The 20,336-nt window shown below is 53.0% G+C and overlaps 1 long non-coding RNA gene across 1 annotated transcript in view; it reads left to right on the top strand.

Moving 5' to 3' along the window:
• The window catches only part of LOC134530655 (uncharacterized), a 122,249-nt gene that overhangs the window by 83,182 nt on the left and 18,731 nt on the right, over nt 1-20,336 (top strand). The gene's annotated exons all lie outside the window — the stretch shown is intronic.

The following is a 20,336-nucleotide window of genomic DNA, read 5'->3' as shown; positions in this document are numbered from 1 at the left end:
TGGATAGAGAATACACGTGGCTGATAACTGGAGCTAAAACTAGGATTAGTACCGTATGGTAAGTCTAACATGGAAATGTTCTGCAGATCGTAATGAATCTGATACAGACATACAGTTCAAGTTAGATTAACATAATTACCAAACTCCGTCCTCGTAGTGGCGTGGAGGCCACCAATGCTGGGCGCGGGCGCGGCGGTACCGGGGCACGGAAAGCTCTCTCGCGTCCGTGACACGTCCCAGGAACTGATTCGTTAGTAAGACACTTTACGCGTTTGGGTCGATGCCGCCCCGCGTGGGCAATGTTTAATCTCCTGACGGAGGTATACGGCGTGAAGCGCGGGCACATCGGCGTGCTGCCCAAAACAATAAAAATTATGTATTACAAGAAACGGCTCATGACTGAATCACACACAATTAATAAAGAACCGCATGGCACTTCGTACGGTCGATTTAGGGCCGGCCGTGGAGCGGATGAAAACGGATTGAACGATTTACCTATGGAAGTTACATGTTGGTTTTGGCGTGAAGATTGAAGGCTCCACGTGCTGGATGGCGACTGGCGACTCTCCCTGGCAACCCGGCCAGGGAGGGCTAGATTTCCCGCGGAAAGTTACGGAGTGCAGGAAGATTTTGACGGCCAGTATTGTGACACAAAAGCATATCAATCAACATGTAATAATTATTCATGAATATTAAATAGGTACATAAACAGTTTTAGTTATTTCTCTTAATGATAATTGCATGTGTACTATGTTTCGATTGCGCATCGCCACACCCGGCCGGGCGCATCGCACAACCCAGCCAGCCGTGACTAGTGTCAAGCCATTCGATGCACTGCCCTACCCTACTATACTTGGTACGCGCGGGCGTATTTGTTACATTTGTCCTAATTCAGGTGTTGAGGACATGTAACAGCCTGTGCTCTCAGAGGGAGCATAGACGGCGGCGTCAAAGGTGTAAACAAGACTTTGCTCTGTCAAGTAATATGAAAACTGTTAAATTACAATAAATGTTTATCGTTTGCAGAAAAAGTTATTTACTGAGTGTATAAGTTTGCTACTTGACGACAGTCGTCGTACCCACCCAGATGCAGAGGCCGTACCTGGCCACCGACGTGGGCCTGAGGGAGTCTGTTTCCCCAGTGAACCATCAGTGTAGTGCATCGGCCAGGGACACACCCGCGTGCGCCCTAGCATGCCAGTGGCTTCTTTAGTGTTACGAATAATTCTGCTTTATGTATTTTTCAAATGGTCGTAAACCTCAATTAGTGTGTAAATAATGTAACCGTAATTTATTAATTATTGTGTAAATAATCTTGTAATTTTCTCAAATGCCTCGCAGTGTTAATATATAATCGCGGCCTGGCGCTCGGCGTCGCGAGGGGGGGCGCTCTCCCACGTCGTCCGATTTCTCCTCCCCTCCCCCGCTGGCAGGCGGGGAAGGGCAGTGTTGCTCAGGACTCGTTCAGCGGCAGATGTGCACGCCGCTCCGCGCTGATCGCGAGGCACGTCTTCCGAGCTCGCGGTCCGGCGACAGCGCCACTGTACGGGTTGTCGCGGCAGCTGAGCTGCCTTCGCTGTGTCGCTCACACGGTTGAGCTTTCGAGTTACGAGTTACGTCACGAGTCGAAAATCCTAGGACGCGTAAGCGTAGTTTCGAACAGCCGAACCTTTGTCGTCATTACGAGTCTGTTACGTAAAGGACCGCACACGAGTCACGCGCCTCTGTGGAGCAACTTTCAATCGGGAACCTTTGTTACATGGGAGGATTTTTAGTTCGTGTCGAGACGAGTTGCTTGCACGAGACGGTCTTCGGGAGTCCGGGTCTTCGTGGGAAGGGCGCTCATTCCGCGACGGATCCGCCAGGCCGTGGCAGGCTCTCAGAATTATAATAAAAGTGGCTCGTGGAACTGTTAACATCGAGTGGTCCTTAAAAACTGCTTATCACTCTTCATCCTCACCTCACTCTCCCTCCAGGTTCCGTATTCCCAGGTCCCGGCCACGCTGGCCTGGACACACACCTCTCCGATAAGAGCAGTACGGGCACAACGGAAATTTTAAGTAAACGGGGAAATAGGGACCAGAAGCTGAGGGACGTCATTAGGCGCCCAACTAGTGTGGCCGTAAGCGCACGCAAGCGCACGCAAGCGCACGCAAGCGCACGCAGACAGGACGGAAGCAGGCGCAGCCGCGCGGCGTGGGAGCGGCGCGAACTCGAGCCCTCGCGCTGGCGGGAGATAACGTGTATCGGGATTGGCGCGAACACGAGACGTTTCGGCGAGAGATAGCGCGACGTGGGAGCGACGGAAATTCAAGACGGCGGCGCAGCGGGATTTTCGACTGAAGATAACGCAACAGGAAGGATCGGACTGGATTACTGGGGGAGATTGCGATTATGTCCTGGATCAGTAGCGCCGAAGGATAGGATAGCGTGGAAGCAGGCGAGACAAGAGAGAGACGATCTGATCAGTTTCGAAACAGACATGTACGAGGAAGGGACTCTGCAAAAATGGACGTAAAAAGCGTAGTGTGCGGGTCCGACGGCGCGGCCGGGGGCACGAACGGCATGGAAAGCACAGACAACAAATGTAAACGGGAATAGAGTGACAGACCCGCGGACGTGGAGGGGCCGGTAGTGCGGTACATGAATACGCAGTTCGAGTTGCCAGTGTTTGCGGGGAGAGACAACGAGGACCCGCGGGAGTTTTTGCGGGAGTGCGAGCACCTCCTAAAACTATACGAAGTGCGACGGGCAGAGTGGGCATCGCGAGTAGCGGGACAGCTCCGCGGCAAGGCAAGAAACTGGTGGTCAATGGCCGGGAGTTTTGATACCGAGTGGGGACATTTTGTACGCCAAGTCGAGACTAGGTTCGATAACGATCAGGCGCGTGCGATGTGTCTGCAGACATTTTATTGCCGGAACCAGGAGTAGGACGAGAGTGCAGAACAGTTCATTTACGAGAAGCTGCGCATGTTACGCCGATTGGGGCCGATTGGGGCCGATTGGGGACGAGTGGGGACGTGAGTGCGGCGTTACCAACCATCGTCAAACAATTACTACCAGAGTTCCGCCCCTTCATGAGAACAGCAGCTGGACGGGACACAGAGGAGTTCGTGGCCCTCGCTCGCGTAATTGAGCGCGACATGTCGCAGTGGAGGACGGCACTTAGGGGCGCGAGGGTTCCCCGTGCCCGCTCGGGACCACGGGGGGTAACCGTCACAGAGGTTGCGGACAATGACATGGCCATGGTGAGCTACGCCGATGGCGCGGGACCGCGGAAGACAACAGACCGTGGTGGCACCAGGGGACGCCCAGAGACAGCTGCAGCAGGAGGAGGATGTCACGAGCGGACAGGAACGCGGGAGAGGGATGAGTGTCCGCCGCGATGCAGGTTTTGCCCGGAGGCGTACCATTGGCATCGCCTGTGCCCCACCAGAGCCGCGTGGGAGGAGGCGCGCGAAGGCAACACATCGCAGGCGGGAAATGCGGGAACGGGGGCGGAGGGACAACTGGGTGCCGCTCCCCGACCCGCCAGCCACCGGCAGACCCAGTAACCAGCAGGACTCGTCGACCACCGCCAGTGCCTATCACACCAACATCGTGTCCATCGCCGGGAAGCAAGGGTAAACAGAAACGGCTGTTTCCGTGCCGGGACAACCTCAGGGACAGCTGGATGCCGTCACAACCACCGCGGCCATGAAGCCGGTTTTACCAGGGCTGGACCAGCCGCCTCGTCGACATGCCGTCGGCGAGGTGGGCAACCGGAGCGTCAGCATAGGCATCCCGCGAGTAGTTCCTGTGCTGGGACAACCCCAGGGACAACTGGATGCCGCCATGACCACTGCGGCCCCGACGGAGGTTTTTCCGGGGCCGGACCAGCCGCCTCGTCGACCTGCCATCGACAAGGTGGACCACCGTAACATCAACATGTCAACACCAGGACGAGCCGCGGACCTCGCCGCGAGTTCCCCACGCCCGGACGGCCAGGTGGCCGGGGGTGGTGAGGGACAGACGGCGGCACAGCTGAGGCAGGTCGGCCCCGAGGAGCAGGAGCTGCTGCGAATTCCCGTCCACGCTAACGGACGGGAGATGCTGGCCCTGGTGGACACCGCCGCCAGCCGATCCTACATCGCGGCCCACCTGGTGAGAGCGGAGGCGGTGACCCCGCAGAGGGAGCTGGTGCAGCTGGCCACCAGGGATGCCGTCGTCGCAGCAGGGGGCATCACTCAGGTAACATTGAGCATCGTTGGTCATGTTAGCCACATCGAGGTCTGGGTGGTCCCCGAGCTCCGCGAAGGGCTGATCCTGGGAGTCCCGTGGCTGTACGAGGTCGACGCCACCGTGGAAGTACGAGCTGGGCGGATGCACTTCGGCACCCGGGGGCGCTGGACGGTGTACGGCGTGCACCAGGATCCCCCCAGTCCCCCTCAGTCAGTCATCCGCCTAGAGGATCTTCAGCACGGTGTCCCCGAGGAGTACGTCGACGTCATCAACAATGTCCTCGCCTCCCAGGCACAGGTATTTGCGGCCGCGGACCGGCTACAACGGACGAACGTGACTGAGCACCGGATACCGATGGTACCGCACCGCCCTCCTTTTAAGAAGGTATGCGGATTTGGCATCCGAGAACGGGAGGCCATACAGACTCAAATTGACGAGATGTTACGTGACGGAGTGGTTGAACCCAGCACCTCCCCGTACAACTCGCGGGTGGTGCTGGCCACCAAAAAGGACGGAAGTTTACGCTTTTGCGTGAACTTCAAGGCGGTAAACAAACTGAAAATTCCCGCCCCGCCCCCGCAGATCAACATCACGGACGCTCTAGCCGGACTGGGGGATGCGACTATCTTCACGACACTTGACTTGAAATCGGGCTACTGGCAGGTGCCGGTATGCCTGGAGGACCGCCCTAAGACGACATTTACAGCACCAGACGGCCGGCGATACCAGTTCTGAGCCATGCCGTTTGGTCTCATGGACGCCCCTGCCACGTTCCAGGCCCTGATGGTACGTGTTCTGGATGGGTACATTGGCGAATTCGCCAGTGCCTATCTGGACGACGTTATCGTCTGGTCCAGGACGTGGGAGGAGCACGCGCACCATCTGGCACTGGTGCTAGAACGTATGGCCAGACACGGACTGACATGTGCCCCAAAGAAATGTCATATTGGGGCCACTGAGATTGAGTTCCTGGGACACATTGTGACGGCGGAGGGGTGCCGCCCCCGACCTGAGCAGTTGGAGCTGATCGAGGGGAAGGGGGCACCGAAGACCAGGAAGCAGCTCCAGAAGCTGCTGGGGCTGCTCAACTGGCTGCGGTCCTTTGTCCCCGACTTCGCCACGGTGACGGCCCCGATGACGAACCTACTGTCGCCGAAGACTAAGTTACGGTGAACCCCCGCCGCGGACGAGGCCTTGCGACAGGTGAAGCACCGGTTCAGGAACTGTCACACGCTCTCACGCCTGGTGCCCAGCCGCCCCATCTTCATCCAGACGGACGCGAGTCAGGAGGGGATGGGTGTGGTACTGTACCAGATGGATGACCGGGGTGTGAGGCACGTGATCAAGTACACCAGCGCCAAGTTTGGGCAGGCTGAGTGGAGGTATCACGTGAATGAGCAGGAGTGCCTTGCGGTGGTCTGGGCCCTGCAGAGGTGCCGTCACCACGTCGAGGGACGCTCATTCACGCTGAGAACCGACTGCCAATGCCTCTGCTGGCTAGACTCCGCTCAGGGCCGGAAGTCTAAGTTTACTCGGTGGGCCATGCTGATCCAGAAATTCTCGTTCACGGTCGGACACATTCCTGGACGTGAAAATCAGCTGGCTGACGAGTTGTCCCAGAATCCGGATCCTGAGAATGAGTTCCGCGACGACCAGGGTTAGGAGGAAGTGCTCCTCCCTGAGCGTGAACGCGGGGTAGAGGACTCGGTGCCGCGACCATGTGCGTTGTACGCGCTGACAAGCTCCACTGCCCCTGCGCCTGACGCGCGACCAGAAACGATGACTGAACTGCTCACGCGGGTCCACACTGCGCAGCTCCGGGACCCCGACACCCAGACTCGACTAACGGAGTGCGGGGAAGGGGTGGTACCGGGCTGCCGAAGTCTGAACGGGGTGCTCCAGACCAGGGGGGCTCACAGGATGAGAAGGTGGCAGACCCACTTGCCGCCCGAGGCTAGGCGCTGGGTCATGGCTACCTGCATGTCCACCCCCTGGCGGGACACCCGGGTGCGGAGCAGATGCTGCGTGAGGTCAGACGGACGTTCCACTGGCCTGGCGACGCGGCAGAAGTGAGACGCTATGTGCGGGCCAACCTGCGTTGCCAGAGGCGGAAGTCCAGGCGACCCGACGGCAGGGAGCAACAGGTCCCACGTTGGCACCAGGATCCCTTCCACACTGTGGTGGTGGATATTATGGGGCCGTATCCTCGCACGTCCCGTGGCCGGCGTTTCATTGTTGTGGTCACGGACGTCTTCACCCGCTGGGCGGAGGCGTTCGCAGTGCCAAACGTGAGGGCCGGCACTGTGATTGCCCTGCTCGAGCGCGAGTTCTTCCAGCAATACGGGTACCCCGCGGTCCTGCTGACGGACAACGGGGTGCAGTTCACAGGGAGAAGCTGGCGAATGTCCTGCGCGGGGTGGGGGGTGAAGCATCACACGAGGCCCACCTACCATCCGCGCGCGAATCCGACCGAAAGGCGGAATCAGGACATTAAAACTCAGCTGCGCATCCGATTGGACGAGGACCACACCAAGTGGGACCTGCACCTGCCGATGCTGCTGTTTTGCCTGCGCCGTCGGACGAACGTGGTCACAGGCCATTCCCCCGCTTAACTGGTGCAGGGCCGAAACCTCGTGTGTCTGTTAAAATTTGTGTTCTTCCTAGTTTCCTAGTAGTATTTTGTCGTTTCCTTGGGCCAGATTTTGGGTATGGTTTGAGTTGTTCAGGAGTATCAATCTGCTTTGTTCTGTTTGGCGAGTTAGTTGGACTAGATTGAAAGTTGGTACTTGCACATGGATCAGTTGCAGTTTCATCGGGAGATGTAGGCCTACGATGAGATACCTGTAGAATATTTTCATTTGATCCTGTCGTAGACGTATATTCTGGACGGTCAGTCACCGAGGAACACAGAAAGTCATCGTCAGTAAATGTGTCCCTACTTAACGGATATATTCCACATTTTGAAAATCCTGCTTGGTTGTTTTTTGGTGTGAATGACAGAGCAAGTGCTTGACCTGCCAGCTGGGTTACTTCAAAGATGGACACTGTTTTACCAAGGTTTGATGCCATCCATGAGTCCAATGCACGGTTGTATTATCCCTTGAAGGGACCAAAAACACTCACCTCTAAGGGTTGTAACTTATTACTACAATGTGGAGGAAGTGTCAAAGTGTAATGCCATTTTCCTTTGCATAGTCAATTGCAATTACTGAGATATGATTCTCATGATTATCCAGAATCAACAGGATTGGATTTGCAAGAGAGGGTTTTACGTGCTTGACAAAATGCTTTAGAAACATGGGGAATATTTCTGCGGACATCCAGCCTGATGGATTAGCTGCACCATTAGACCCAGATGTAGCTCCTTTCAAAATTATATTTTCCTTAAAATGTACCCTAGGAAATACATAGAATGGTGGGATGAAGTTTCCCACTGCATTTACAGCTACACACATGGTAACAAGTTGTCCTCTTTCTGATGAGGTCATTTGTCCAACTTGCTTGGATCCTTTCTGAGCTATTACTTTGCAGGTATATTGAACTGTTTTCACAACTTTTCATCCATATATTAAATGGATTTGGGTCCAAATTTGTACCTTTTGTAGACATCACACAATATTATAAAAAAAAAACTCCCCAACATTTTTTTTATTGAAACTCATGGCTCTTGACAGACTAATAGCATCTGGTTTGCGTACAGAAAGTTCAAAGTTCCGAGCAAAAAAACCAATTTGCTGGTACTTTCTTTTCGTTTGCCACAGCAAACTGGTATGCTAATTATCGAGTTGCATTAGTCGAGAGACAATAATGCATCCGGGAAGATGTAAGGACATACTCTACCAAAAGATTTTCTTCATGAGTTGTGAAGATTTGCGTGGAAGTGTGCTTGGACTGATATCTGCCATCAGCTCCAGGCCATTTATCTCTATTCATCACATACCTCGATGGAGATGACTTGGAAATGCCATACTTGAGAGCAGTTTGCCACAAAGCCATATTTTCCTTCACCATTTCTCTGATGGCATTCTGAATTGTATCCGTTTTCCATTTATATTTTAACGGCATGTTTTTAAATCTGAAAATAAAAAGTAGACTTTTAACATTAATTTAAATATGAATAACTATTGAGCCATAGCACTCTTATCTTAATTTTCAAAATTTTAGAGAATATTATGTAAAACAGTTGAAGTCTAAATAAATGCTGTAATTTTTATATGTTAAGGGAGGAATGGGACAGTCCCAAACCTCCCTTACATACATGTCCCATTTCTCCCAATTGACCTATTTTTTGTATATTCAAAAATTGTTCCATATGAACTTACTCTACAGATCTCTGTTTTAAAGTTGATTTAAAAAGCACTCACCTTTTTTATTCAAAGTAGAAGTTATGAAGCTCACATCTCTTCACTAAAATACACGCTCTGAAGCAACAAAATGGTTTTCTGCTAACAATTCTGTAACCCTTGTAACAAAGCACTATTAAGACACCATGTAAGAAAGGAAGTAAACAAACAAGTTTTGGGGGGAAAGTGACTCAGTGCAGCCAACCATAATATGAAAAATTACCCTGTCCCAAACCTACCACTGTCCCAAATGTCACCACCCTCCCCTACAAGTACTTGCAAGGATTTTCTTCAGTTTATTTATCTGTGCAACCATCTTTTCTACAATACATTATAAGTTTGTCAAGCAACAGCCACATAGAAGAGTGGTTAAGGCTGAGCCGGATAATGACGAAGCTTAAGCTTCGGAAGGAGACCTTGAACAGCAACTTAATAATTGGGACAAAATCACCTAATTTTTACAAAAAAACTTCTTGTTTGGCATTCTGTACTCTGATTAATCACTACCTAATATTTATTTTCCTTTGGAAAACAAGGGGTAAAAGTGACACCCAGTAGAAGCATAATAGGTATAAGCATTATACAGATTTAAGGTTTCAGGGAATTTATCAAAATTATATAACATTAAGCTGCATTTTCACAAAATGATGAAATTGTCACTTGTAGTCCTTGGATTCTCGACCCCTTAATTTTAAATCAAGCCTGATGCATGGTCATACTTTCTGGATACACCATCATCCAAAAAACACACACAAAAAAAACTAGAGATGACAATGAAACTAGCTACCTCAAAAAGTCTATGTAGACGAGCCATTTAGCGTGCTGCATGTTATAAATTTGACACCATGGTTATGCCAAGCTTGGTGTCTGTAGTGTTATATGTATGTATATACACACAGCATGCTGGGATAAACTTGGGCTATTCTTCCCTTATTGTGTTTTTTGCCCACTCTGGAACAAATTAAACGGTAATGATAGGGTGGTGTTATATTGCAGAGTTAAAATTACGAAGGTGAGAAAACATTTAATGTTTTAACAGGTAAGAAACATTTGGGAAGTCCCTATGACACTTAACTCACTATAGGTGACACCTATAGTCACCTGACAGTGAACAAGGGCACTACTTCGCTTAAGCCCACCCAACATGGTGCCTATTTTCTGCTATACCTTCTGTTATACTCATGGGTATAAAAGTGAGCATACAAGTTTGTATAGCAGAAGAGAAGAATTAATTCTGAACTCCATACATACAATACCTAGAATGCTAACATAAAACCAGCTAACACAGTAGCTGATCAAAGCAAGCATAATGAGGAAGGAATTAACATGTTGCTGTCCATTTAATCATATAATATATAAATATATTTAAATTGTAGCTGTTCATTTAAAAAGTTATGTAACTTGGTGAATGATTTTTTTGGTATTTTATCTTCTACTTTCACTTGCAAAAATATAACAAAGTTAATTTAATATTTCAATATTTCAGAACAATTTTTAAATTAATGTATTTTTAATTGGTAGGTTAATTTAGTAAAAATATGCTACAGATTAAAATAGTTTATGTTTGTTACTAACCAGGGTTAGCTGATTAAAACCATGGATTAATCAAATGGCTTTTATAAAAATAAAAAAACCAAGTGGTGTTTTTAAATAATTTATTTTTATATAAGGTCCTACTCCATTCTAATAACTACTAAAGTTTGCACATTAATGTATCTTGTGATTTAAAGTAACAAAAAATTACATATTAATCAAGATCTCATAATTTATATTATACGAATAAGTTATAAATCATACCCAGTCTAATACTACTCTAAAATCTAAAGAAATATTTAATACATTGACGTCGTCCCAAGTGCTCCTCCGGCTCGCTGAGGCCATTATTGCCCGTTGCGGCTTCAGGCTTGCGTGTGCGCCGGCGCCCGTGCGCAAAAGTGTAACAAAGGTTTTGTTTATGTAATTATGTGAGGGTGTGAATATCTTTTGTCTTGTTTTGTTCCTGTAGATGTGTTTCCCGGGCGACTGAGTCGCGTCTCCCCGCCTGTGACCATGTGGCTCCACGCACTCGCACACGAAGGGAAGAGGGGAGATTCATGTGCGCGCGGCAAGGGGGGAGGCCGCTGGGACGTCGCGGAGCGTGGGTCGAGTCAGTCGCCTAAGTGGCATGAGAGAGCGCGGTCGCAAAGGTCACGTCACCGTCGTTCGCGTCGGCAGTTACGTCATAGTCTTTCGTGTCATCGTCATTCGCGTCACTGTCAGTCACGTCACCGTCAGTCACGTCATCGTCAGTCACGTCACAGTCGTTCGCGTCGTCAGTTACGTCACCGTCAGTCACGTCACCGTCGTTCGCATCGGCAGTTACATCAGTCTTTCGTGTTATCGTCATTCGCGTCACTGCCAGTCACGTCACCGTCATCCACGCCACTGTCAGTCGCGTCACTGTCGTGTCACCGCCAGTCAGGTCACTGGTAGTGTCGTGTCGCGCTCAAGGTGCGTGGAGCCGGGCCTCGCCCTGATGGACTGTCACAGAGGGGAGCCGTGACAGCCCATGTACAGTGTGTGACATGTGCATTAAACACACCTTAACGTCAAAAACTCTTTCATTTCACCTAAGTTAGGGTAGTTCCCTTGCCACGTGGCTGGCACGTACCCTCTCTACCGGAGCAGCTGGGCAGCGACTTCGAACCACGGGAACGGCCCTAACGTCGTCAAAATGGCGCCCAACTAGTGTGGCTGACCATGAGCTATTACATAGAAACAGACATGAAAAGTGCGGATTTTCAAAACTTTCGGGAGCCGCGAGAATGCTGCAGGGAGTCGAGCGTGGACAAGAGCGGCGCGGGAGCGGAAGCCGACGCGCCAAAATGGTGTGAGATTGCGCCGTCAAGCGATAAGAGCGCGTCACACAGGTATCGGGTTTCATTCGGCCGCGCGAGTGAGTTCGCTCTTCCCCCTTTTCCCCTTCAAGGGATCGCGCCGGATGAGCGCAGGCGAATTGCGCCCTTCGGGTCGAGCGGGAGCCGAGTCCAGCCGAGCGACGACGAGTACAGCCGAGTCGGACCATTCAAGATCACCGCGCCGCCGGGTCAACTTCCGCGGGACGAAGAGCGTGCAGAAAAGGGACCTCCGATAGTGGAGGGGGGGAGGCGGGCAATGCCTGTCTGTTTCCCGCCACCTGACGTCCCGGTCCGCCGCTCGGGCCGGTCAGCCGCGCGGGTCGCGGAATGCTACACACCTGTGCGCGTGAATATGGACGGGGTCTGCCGGGTGTGTCATAAGCCACAAGGAGAGGGCAGCTTGCGAGGGGAGGGCACTACACTATGGTGCTCGTGTACCCCTAAGGAGAAGACTGTAAAAAAGGAAATAGATAACCATGGCACAGAGCGGGCCGTGATAAGGGAGCGCATGACGTGCGCGATGGTAGGCTGTCCCGGGCGACCAGGCGAGACGGCGCGGTGCTATGTGTGCGGCACTGTCAGACACCGGATTTGCACGACTGCACGCGAATTCGCTAATTTCAGGGACGGACTATTTCTATGCGCAGCCTGTAACGACGGTGTGCGGTGCCATGGGGAGGCACAACCGGAACCGGTACCGCGAAATGCAAGCGTGGCGGTGTCACTGCCTGTATTCACGGGGCGAGCACATGAAGATCCACATGCATTTCTGCAAGCATGCTGGGACAGACTATAAAGACACGCGGTGCCCGAGGACGAGTTCACGGACAGAGTTAGTGGACAGCTCCGGGACAGTGCCCAAGCCTGGTGGGCGATGGCAGGCGAATACCGGATGTCTTGGACCGAATTCGTTACCCGGTACGAATCCCATTTTGATGACGCGCGTTCCCGTGCCAGCTGTCGGTACCAGCTGTATTGTCAAACACAGCGGGCCGGGGAAAGCGTGGAAGGCTTTATTTATCAAAAGCTACGCCTCCACCGACGTCTGACGACAAGCTGCTCAGTCGCCGAGATACTGCCAGTGATTGTGGAGCTACTGTCACCGGAATTACGACCTTTCATGCGTAACGCCACGGGAAGAAGCGTGGACGATTTCCTAGCCATGGTGAGAGAAACAGAGAGAGACATCCAGGCCATACACAGTGCAACGGAGACCACGATGCAGTGGAGGCCCAACCCCACTCCGGCGGTGCTGTCACCAGAAGATGCTGGAGTGGTGGTGCGGTACACTGGCCCGCCAGCACCGCCGGACAGATCCGCCCAGTCGCCGGGGTCGCGGGGACGCAACCTTGAGCCACAGGGCCAGTCGCGGCTGACCTGGCGGCAGGCCGATAGAGGGGAGCGACGAGGAGGCCCGACAGCCCGCGAAGAGTGGCCTCCCCGCTGCAGGTACTGTCCAACAGAAATGTACCACTGGCACCGTGAATGCCCCGTCAAGGCCGCCGGAGAAGGGGGAAACGGAGGTGACACAACACCATCGGGAAACGCCTAGGTGAGGGCGATGAGACAGCTGGGCCCCGCTCTCCGAAACTCCAATCAGCCACGCCGCCCCACCTACCTAACGTCGGCGGGGGTGGTCCGCGCCGGCCCGACAGGCCGTGCCCCGAGTCATCGGCGAGCTCTGCCGCTCGCCCCATGTCGTCGGCGTCCCCGCCAGCAGCTTCGGGCGCCAGTGATCTACCGCCCCGCCCACCTGACGTCGGCGGGGGCGGTCCGCGCCGGCCCGACGGGCCGTGCCCCGAGTCTTCGGCAAGCTCTACCGCTCGCCCCACGTCATCGGCGTCCCCGCCAGCAGCTGCGGGCGCCAGTGATCTACCGCCCCGCCCACCTGACGTCGGCGGGGGCGGTCCGCGCCGGCCCGACGGGCCGTGCCCCGAGTCTTCGGCGAGCTCTACCGCTCGCCCCACGTCATCGGCGTCCCCGCCAGCAGCTGCGGGCGCCAGTGATCTACCGCCCCGCCCAAATGACGTCGGCGGGGGCGTTCAAAGCCGGCCCGACAGGCCGTGCCCCGAGTCTTCGGCGAGCTCTACCGCTCGCCCCACGTCATCGGCGTCCCCGCCAGCAGCTGCGGGCGCCAGTGATCTACCGCCCCGCCCACCTGATGTCGGCGGGGGCGGTCAAAGCCGGCCCGACAGGCCGTGCCCCGAGTCTTCGGCGAGCTCTACCGCTCGCCCCATGTCATCGGCGTCCCCGCCAGCAGCTGCGGGCGCCAGTGAACTACCACCGCGACCACCTGACGTCGGCGGGGGCGGTACGCGCCGGCCCGATGGGCCGTGCCCCGAGTCTTCGGTGAGCTCTGCTGTTCGCCCTACATCGCTGGGGGCCTCGACAGTAGATGCAGGGCTAGAGGACACGCTGTCCCGGCTCGGGCGCATGGGTCCCGAGGAAAGCAGTCTACTGCGCATACCTGTCCGGGTGGACGGCCGGGAACTGGAGGCGCTGGTGGACACTGCCGCCAGCCACAGCTATATTGCCGCCCACCTCGTCGCCGGTGCTGACGTGACAGATGAGGCTGGGACAGTCCTGCTGGCCACCAGGGGAGCTTGCGCGCCCACGGCTGGGCGCGCCCAGGTAAAAATCCACATAAGGGACCATGTTAGCCAAACGGAAGCCATAGTGCTGCATGATCTACGAGAGGAGCTTATCCTGGGAGCCCCCTGGCTGGCACAGGTCGATGCTACAATCGAAGTCCGTGCCGGGCGCTTGCACCTTGGTACCCGCGGCCGCTGGACTGTCTACGGTATCCACCGGCCTATTCCGTCCCCACCTAGCACAGTTGTAGGTTTGGATGAGCTGACCCACGGAGTTCCAGCCGAGCACCACGTCGACATCGACGAGGTGATAAGGGCTCATTCGCAAGTGTTTGCAGCTGCGAACCAGTTACAGAGGACTACAATTACAGAGCATTGCATACCCCTGGTGCCCCATACCCCTCCATTCCAGAAAGTGTTCGGGTTCGGACCCCGTGAACAGGATGCCATACAGGCGCAAATCGAGGAGATGCTGGCGAGTGGCATCATAGAACCTAGTAATTCACCTTATAATAGTCGTATCGTAATGGCCACCAAGAAAGATGGAACGCTGAGATTTTGCGTAAATTTCAAAGCAATAAATCACCTCACCATTCCGGCACCACCACCATTAATCAACATCACGGATGCCCTCGCTGGATTGGGGAAAGCCACCATATTTTCAAAGCTTGACCTCAAGTCGGGGTACTGGCAAGTGCCAGTATGCCCCGCCGACCGCCCCAAAACAGCCTTTACCGCCCCAGATGGCAGGCGCTTCCAGTTCTGTGCGATGCCGTTCGGCCTGATGGATGCTCCTGCGACCTTCCAGACCATGATGGTCTGTGTCCTGGATGGCTACATCGGCAAGTTTGCCCAAGCCTACCTGGACGATGTGATCATCTGGTCATGTTCATGGGAGGAACACGCACACCATCTGGCCTTGGTGTTTGAGCGGCTCGCCAGGCACGGGCTGACGTGCGCCCCGAGGAAGTGCCACATTGGGGCGGAGGAGATCGAGTTTCTGGGCCATATTGTGGATGCAGAGGGTTGCCGCCCGCTGCCCAAACAACTGTCCATTATTGAGGGCAAGCAGGCACCCAAGACACGGAAGCAGCTCCAGAAACTCATGGGGCTTTTGAATTGGTTGAGGTCATTTGTTCCCCACTTCGCCTCGATTACCGCGCCCATGACCGACCTGCTTTCACCAAAGCACAAATTCCGGTGGACCCAGGCCGCCGACCAGGCCCTGGGCGAGGTAAAACAACAGCTCCGCAACTACCACACCCTGTCGCGGCTGGTGCCGGACGAACCACTGTTCGTGCAGACCGATGCCAGCCAGGAAGGCATGGGGGTGGTGCTGTACCAGCTGGACGGCCAAGACCAGAGACGTATCGTCGAGTACGCGAGTGCCAAGTTTGGCCCAGCGGAAAGACGATACCATGCCAATGAGCAAGAGTGCCTCGCTGTGGTGTGGGCACTAAAAAGATACCGACACTACCTCGAGGGGCGCCCCTTCATTCTCCGCACGGACAGCCAGTGCCTCAAATGGCTGGATTCCGTGCAGGAGGGCAAGTCAAAGTTTACCCGGTGGGCCCTTCTCCTCCAGAGCTTCCACTTCACGGTGGAACATGTACCCGGCCGGGAAAATGAGCTCGCTGACGAGCTTTCCCGGCACCCGGACCCCAGAACCATAGTCTATGATGACCAGGGGTGGGACAACCTCCTACCCCCGGTTCCGATTACCAACTATTCGGACCCAGCCCCCGACGATGCCCTACTGTACATGCTGCCTGGGCCCAGCACACCAGAGCCGGCCACCCAATTCGCCACCATGGCAGAGCTGGTGACTCACGTGCGTGACGCCCAGCAGGACGACCCACAAACACGAGCCCGACTGGCCGAGTGTGGCGACCAAGCATTTCCCTATCAGCGTAGTCTCGATGGCATGCTTCAGACCCGTGGTGCTCGCAGAGGAAGCCGCTGGAGTATTCATGCACCCCCTGCTGCACGGCCAGCCATCCTACTGTTCTTCCACAGTCATGAGCTGGCGGGGCACCCTGGGGCTGAACAGACCCTGCGAGAAATCCGCAGGACGTTCCACTGGCCGGAGGTCACGGCCGACGTTAAGCAGTTCGTGCGTGAGTGCCAGCGCTGCCAACAGTGTAAGGCGCGTCGACCTGATGGCGTGGAGCAACAGGTTCCCCGACGCCCTGACCACCCATTCCACGAGGTGGCTCTTGACATTATGGGCCCCTACCCACACACCTCCCGGGGAAAGCGGTTCATCATTGTAGTCACTGATGTGTTTACACGATGGACCGAGGCGTTTGCTGTCGCCAATGTCAAGGCGGGAACAATCATCGCCCTACTGGACCGAGAGGTGTTCCCACGGTATGGGTATCCGAGAGTGCTGCTCACGGATAATGGAGTCCAATTTACGGGTCACAGCTGGCGGAAGGCATGTGGGCGGTGGGGGGTCCATCATCACACCACCCCTACCTATCATCCCAGATCAAATCCCACTGGACGCCGCAACCAAGACATTAAGACCCAGCTCCGTATCCGCCTTGATGAGGACCACACTAAGTGGGACATTCACCTCCCCACCCTCTTGTACTGCCTTCGCCGGCGCATGAACGAGGTCACGGGATATTCTCCAGCTGAGGCATCAGGCCCAGTTTTTGGATCATCGAACACCCCAGTCCCTAAATCCACCCCCGCAGATCATTCCAGGCCAGTTTGTGCATGTAAGGCTCCAGCATCTGTCAGCCAATGGGCCGTGGGTTTTGCGCGGGCCTCGCGCCCAAGTGGTCCGAGCCCAGGGAGGTGGTGGCTCGCTTGGGGATGACCACTTACCTGGTGCGGCAGCCGAATGGCCGAATGGCCAAAATACACCGTGATGCCTTGCGGCTAGCCACGGTCCCGATGCCGCAGCAGCCGTCAACCGTAGGAGCCGCGGATAGTTTTACAGACCAGGACAGCCCCAGGGACCAACCAGAGACACCACGAGGAGGCCGTTGTGCCAATTCTGACCCGATGCCCCTAGACACCGACCCTGGAAGAAACCACTGCAGTAGGGAAGGAAGGAGATCGGACTCACCTCAGGTGCCGACGAACTTCGGTGACGAAATGGTCACTGGCAATACCAACCCAGCAGGTTGCGAGGTTTCTTTAAATCCCAAATCTCCAGTATTTTCCCGAGAAGCTACGCCCACCCAACAAGCATATGGGTATGAGCCCAACGGTTTCACCATGGACCACCTGGATGAGCTTGCTGACAGGCTGGACTCCAGGGATGCCCAAAACACATCCCTTACCCCAATCCCTGATGAAGAGGACCCTGAGTTACCAACCATTGACACCATCCCTAAAATAGTATTCCCCGAGGAAGTAATGGAAGGGTTAAACGGGGATGGGTACCACCACCACAAAGGTTATCCACCTGAAGGGCCCGGTGGTCCCGAGGAAGGGGTCATCATTGAACTCCTTGATGAGGTGAAGGAAGGGGACAGATCCCCACCTATGCACCCAGACACTGCACCGAATTCCCAGGTTCCGGAAATAGCCCGCCATTCCACTCGTCAGCGCAGGCCTCCCTCCTACCTGCTAGACTATTGGCCATGGGTACTCACCCAGCAGGTTACTCCTACTTCCGCCCATGGGATGCCAATATGAACGCCCGAGTGCCCGAGTGTTATTGGTGAAGTGCGTGTGATCGTAGCATCAGCGGGCAAAATTACCTCGGGGAGGGGGGAGCATTTGACGTCGTCCCAAGTGCTCCTCCGGCTCGCTGAGGCCATTATTGCCCGTTGCGGCTTCAGGCTTGCGTGTGCGCCGGCGCCCGTGCGCAAAAGTGTAACAAAGGTTTTGTTTATGTAATTATGCGAGGGTGTGAATATCTTTTGTCTTGTTGTGTTCCTGTAGATATGTTTCCCGGGCGACTGAGTCGCGTCTCCCCGCCTGTGACCATGTGGCTCCACGCACTCGCACACGAAGGGAAGAGGGGAGATTCATGTGCGCGCGGCAAGGGGGGAGGCCGCTGGGACGTCGCGGAGCGTGGGTCGAGTCAGTCGCCTAAGTGGCATGAGAGAGCGCGGTCGCGAAGGTCACGTCACCGTCGTTCGCGTCGGCAGTTACGTCATAGTCTTTCGTGTCATCGTGATTCGCGTCACTGTCAGTCACGTCACCGTCAGTCACGTCATCGTCAGTCACGTCACAGTCGTTCGCGTCGGCAGTTACGTCACCGTCGTTCGCGTCGGCAGTTACGTCAGTCTTTCGTGTTATCGTCATTCGCGTCACTGCCAGTCACGTCACCGTCATCCACGCCACTGTCAGTCGCGTCACTGTCGTGTCACCGCCAGTCAGGTCACTGGTAGTGTCGTGTCGCGCTCAAGGTGCGTGGAGCCGGGCCTCGCCCTGATGGACTGTCACAGAGGCGAGCCGTGACAGCCCATGTACAGTGTGTGACGTGTGCATTAAACACACCTTAACGTCAAAAACTCTTTCATTTCACCTAAGTTAGGGTAGTTCCCTTGCCACGTGGCACGTACCCTCTCTACCGGAGCAGCTGGGCAGCGACTCCGAACCACGGGAACGGCCCTAACGTCGTCAACATAATCCCTAATCTGTGCAGAATCCTCAACTTTACTGTAAATCCCCATTCTATGGGAAATACCCATTCTATGGAGGTTCCTCCTCATGTTGTGAAATACCATCTCTGTGAGGTGGGGAAGACCCATTCTATGCAGAATCCTCCACCTGTGGTGAAACCATTCTATGAAGAAACCTCATACTGTAGGGTGTAGGGAAATACCAGTTCTGTGGTTAAGTCCCAGACTGATGTGCAGATTTGCTGGACTTCAGTCCTTTGAGGTTTTAACTTTTATGGTTCAACATGTATGGCAGAAAGCAGGATGTTGTATGGCTTTCATTTGAAGAAGTTAAGAAGGCATTGAGAAAAGGTGTGAGGGCCAAATGTAAAAAAAAAAATGTGGCACTGAACTTAAGTCCTCAGAATGAAAAATCACCTATCTAAATGTGAAAATTCAGCTATACAAGTTGATGAATATGATGCAGGTAATATCCATCAAGTGTAATACTATTGTCTCTTGATTTAAAACAGAAAACATGGTTGTGTTAGATTTGCTATATAATATATTGTAATTACATAATATGAAACCAGGTAATTTAGGAATATATGAAGTTTTCATTCTTAACTTTAAACAAGTCACATCAGTAAGCTTGCTCATATTTTATTTTGCTCTAGACTGTATTTACATTTCAAGCATTGTATTCAAGTTGGACTTTTATTAATGATTTTGATTGCCTAAAATAGTATTTTGATTATTTTGATAGCTTAAGATAATATTTTATGATTATTAAGGATTTTGATAGCCTAAAAATTTTTTTTTTTAATGTTTAGTATTATTCTGAAATTATTTTTAATGATATTTACATGGTGTATCAAAGACAGTGCAGTATCGACACTAGCTACATAATTCTAAATTTTTAATTTCCACTCGGGATCCCAACTTTATGCAGTTAGCATTGAAAACCTGGCAGTAGCAAATCATGTAACTAAGTTGTCTATAATAGGTTTAGAGTTATTAAGAGAGGTAAACTGTCTTCATTTTTAATTCCCCCCCCCCCCCTTTTTTTTTTGTAATTTGGAACTAAATTATTGAGAAACATTTATTTTTCAGACTGCATTACAGCTTCCACAAGCAAAACTCATACATCCATCATATCATCTGCGACATCGTCAAATGAAGGTACTGAGTCAAAATATACTTTTGCAGAAAGAAAAAAATTTAAAAGTAATATTTTTAATGGATTCCTACATAGTTCAATCAACACCAATGCAGAAAAAGTCTTTGGATCAGCAAGTAGCTCACTTTATATTTGGAACAAATACGTACATCCTTTTGTAGTGTCGAACATCCTGTTTGTGTAACTTATGCAACAGCTTCGCCCAGGCTACACCCCTCCAAACAGAAAAGAAATTAGTGTTCTGTTACTAGATGCTATTTATGAAGAAAAACAACTTGTTCCCTTACTCTGGTAAATGAAAGTGTGTCTCTTGAGTTTGATGGCTGGTGAAATGTTCATAATGAATCAATAATATGTGGTACAAGTATGACTAAATTGAGTAAATTGCTATACGTGGGTCAGCTATCTTGACGACTTAGGCTTGTGGGTATAGCAGAAAAATAGAATACCTTCTATTATGGTTTTGGCCAAGATTTTGGGTATGAAAACTTTTATTCCCAGAGCCAGATCCCCTGGAAAGGTGCTGAAATATTAAC

Source organism: Bacillus rossius, chromosome 3 (genome assembly GCF_032445375.1).
Source record: "Bacillus rossius redtenbacheri isolate Brsri chromosome 3, Brsri_v3, whole genome shotgun sequence".
NCBI classification, from domain to species: domain Eukaryota; kingdom Metazoa; phylum Arthropoda; class Insecta; order Phasmatodea; family Bacillidae; genus Bacillus; species Bacillus rossius.
This window is presented reverse-complemented; position numbering and strand designations above follow the sequence as displayed.